The following is a 3,752-nucleotide window of genomic DNA, read 5'->3' on the forward strand; positions in this document are numbered from 1 at the left end:
GAGGGAGGGAGGGAGGGAGGGAGGGAGGGAGAGAGAGAGAGAGAGAGAGAGAGAGAGAGAGAGAGAGAGAGAGAGAGAGAGAAGATTAAAATTGGGGAGCAGTAGGTATAGTATGGGGAGCAGTCAGGGGGCAGAGCAGAAGAGGGGTGGAGTCTGGACTATAAAAAATGATTAAAGAGGAGAGACCCTGCACGTGGTGGTCCCGGCTGCACATGCCCAGATACTCAGCGGCCCTGCCGCTTGGAGCCAACTGAGAGCTCACGAGGGCGCTCGGGGATGTGGGCAGTGGACTCAGAAAGCCCTTTGAAGCAAGGCCAGAGACTCTCACAGACCCCTGAGGAAGTGGCGGCCAACCTCACAGTCCAATCGGAATCTGGTTGTACCAATGCGGTGTCTGCAGCCCCTTGCCAGGCATAGCCCCAACAATATGAAGTGTAGTTTGGACAACTGAGGAGCTTTCTGGCTGATTCTGACTGCCAGTACAGCCATGAAGTGGCTTTCCTCTACCCTCTCTTTGTCTTCCTCCACCTCAACCTGGTACAGAGCGGCCCCAAGAGCACCGTGGAAAGCTTCTATAGCCACTTCCATGGAATGTTCCTGCAGAATGCAAGTCAGAAGGACATCATTGAGCAGCTGCAAACCACGCAGACCATTCAGGACATTCTGTCAAACTTCCAGCTTCGTGCACTCCTGGACAACAAATATGTAGTCTGTCTCCAGGAAGACAGCTACAACTACCTTATCGGCTACCTCCAAAGCGACAACAACACTGCCCTGTGCAAGGTGCTTGCTGTGCACATTCACTTGGACGTGCAGCCTGCCAAGAGGGCAGACTACCAGCTGTATGCCAGCGGTGGCTTCTCCCGCAGTGAGAGCAGCAGCCTGGAGCCACCAGATGTGCCCAACCCTATTCTGCAGAACGAGGCTGCCCTGGAAGTCTTGCAGGAGAGTATCAAGTGGGTTGAGGATAGACCTCCTTCCCTCACCACCACCTGCTTCTAGGCTGTCTATAACACAGAACAGCTGCTGAATACTACAGAGATCTCCTCTGATAGCAAACTGCTGGCTACTGGGTTTGACAACTCCTGCATAAAGCTCTGGAGCTTGCGATCCAAAAAGCTGAAATCAGAGCCCCAACAGGTGTTCACATCCTGAATCCATCTAGCTTGTGACACTCTGGAGGAGGAGGAGAATGAAGAGGATAATACAGGCACAGAGATGAAGATCCTTTGGGGACACCGTGGCCCAGTATACAGCCCACAGTTCCTCACAGACAGCTCAGGGCTGCTCTCTTATTCTGAAGATATACCCATCAGGTATTGGGACCTGGGAAACTTCACCAACATTGTGCTGTATCAGGTACATGTCTACCCTGTGTGGGACGTAGACATCAACCCCTACAGTCTGTACTTTGTCAATGGGCCCCATGACCGAACCACCAGGCTGTGGTCTTTTGATCAGAAGTACCCACTGAGGATATATGCAGGACATCTGGCAGATGTGGACTGTGTCAAATTCCACCCTAATTCAAACTACTTAGCTACAGGTTCCACTGACAAAACTGTTAGGCTATTGTTGGGCTCTAAGATCCAAAACCAGGGGACACGCTCCCACAGAACACACACGGATGGGACTTGATGCAATAACATGAGGTTTAATGATACCAGTGCACTGGGACTCTCTCAAATGCAGGCAAGAGAGCCCTGAACAAAAGCTGGGAGCAGTTCTTATACAGAGTTCACCAGGGCAACCACAAAGGACCACAAAGGCTGACCTTCCCAGGTCCAGTCTCTAGGTGACTAAGATTCACACATTTCTTTTATGACAATGAGTGTCATAAAAGTTTGCCCGGGTCCTGACCACCTCCCATCCTGGGCCCCTCTCCTGGAATGTGTCTAAGTGTTCTGTGCCCTCCTCACCCACAGGTGGGTTCCCTCCCCTGTGGTCTGAGGAATGTTAATCAGCCTCTCCCTTCTTCCTCTGAAAGTTAATCTAGCAAGTGTCCTCTGACTAAGGAATATACTCCGCCCAGAATACACCTGGGGCAGTAAATTCTAAATTCAAACCAAGACCTGAATTCTAAGTTCAAACCGAGACCCGAAAGTCCTACACTATGGAGCCACCAGCAGGGGAACTCAGTGGCACTCTTTACAAGTCACCAAGCCTCTCCCCCCCCAACCCCCAACACCCTCTCCCTTTCATTTTCTCCCAACGGTAAGTACTTGGCATCTGCTGGTGAGGACCAGCGGTTAAAGTTGTGGGACTTGGCCTCTGGGACACTTTTTAAAGAACTGAGAGGCCACACAGACAGCATCACCAGTCTGACCTTTAGCCCAGACAGCAGTCTGATCACTTCTGCCTTCATGGACAACACTATGCATGTCTGGGACATCAGAAGCACGTGCTGCAACACATCTGCTGACGGCTTTTCGGGTCAGCTCGAGGGTGTGTACACTGGGCAGATGAGCAGCATCCTGAGTGTACAGTTCATGGCCTGCAACCTCCTCCTGGTGACTGGAATCATTCAAGAGAATCAAGAACGTCAAGTTTTTATCCAGGTGGCAGACTGGGTGGGGCTGGAAGACTAGTCACAGTCCAGGACTTGCTAAAACTGAATCAGTGATTGCAAACGAGCCTCCCCCCCTCCACACACACACACACACATGCACTCAGCACAACCCTGGTGCTCAAGATTCAGGCTGAGAGCTGGGATGCTCCCAGGCATGAGGCCTCCTGCTTCATGCAGGCTCCTTGCATTTGCATCTGTCTCTTCCCAGTGGGTGGACAGTTGCAGAACTCTTCCTGTACCAGCTATAGACAGACTCTCCTATGCCTGCCCCTTGAGGGAAGTGGGGACAGGAACTAGGAAAGGAAGGGATGATCTGGCAGTCTTTTTTTCCCATAAGGATAAAACCAGGATTTTTATTATTATAATTAATAATTTTATTATTGAGAAGAGAAAACCTAGCACTGGCAGCAAGTGACTCCTGGCACTGGCTATAATACTTGGAATTTTGAGGTTCAGGGAATTGAGACTTTGGTGGCCCAGTGTATCAGGAGAAAGGGGCACTGTATGCTGTGCTTCTGTGAGCAGGCAGGTAGCTCCTGAGCATGGGCTCCTGCAGTAATGGTGGCAAAGGTGTTCATCCATTGGCTATACTTCTGTCAGCACTTGTACCCTGGGGAGAAGCACTGTGGTGGGCAGAGGGTGGGCCTCAGCGCTGCACCAGTTACCCAGGGTTCCATCCCTACACCATCAACAAAATTATGATAAAGAGTAATCTTGAATAAGTCACAAGATAGACTTAAGAAATGCTGGATTTAAAGATGACTGTTTATTCCAAGATGTGGCTTGTTGGTCATCTTCTCCCTCATGACCTGAGTCCATCTCACTGCAGTGTCGATGAATCATGCGTGCACACACACAAGTATCGACCATGCTCTAAAGACAAAGCAAGTTCTGATGTCTGCTAAAGGATTAAATATTTCTGTTTTCTGAAAAGAGTTATTTTGTATTTTGTTTTCTATTAAGATGTATTTAGTTTCAAAAAAGGATTAAAGAATAAAAAAAGAGTAACACATTGGACCTCATATAAAATAGACTTTTTTTGAAGCTAGTAATATCCTTTGATTCACTTACTTTAGAGTACCTAAATTTGAAATAATGCCAGTGCTTGAAAAAAATCTATGTGAATTAAAATTTTATATTTAATTTTCACAATGTGTGCATATTTCAAATCATTGCATTTCAT

General features: G+C 48.5%; 1 pseudogene; it reads left to right on the plus strand.

Annotated features, from left to right (window-relative positions):
• Window positions 1-276: 276 nt before the first annotated feature.
• LOC114615398 lies at window positions 277-2,588 on the plus strand (annotated as a pseudogene).
• The last annotated feature ends 1,164 nt before the right edge of the window (window positions 2,589-3,752 follow it).

The sequence above is a fragment of the Grammomys surdaster genome, unplaced genomic scaffold, assembly GCF_004785775.1.
Source record: "Grammomys surdaster isolate TR1022 unplaced genomic scaffold, NIH_TR_1.0 126660, whole genome shotgun sequence".
Taxonomy (NCBI): Eukaryota; Metazoa; Chordata; class Mammalia; order Rodentia; family Muridae; genus Grammomys; species Grammomys surdaster.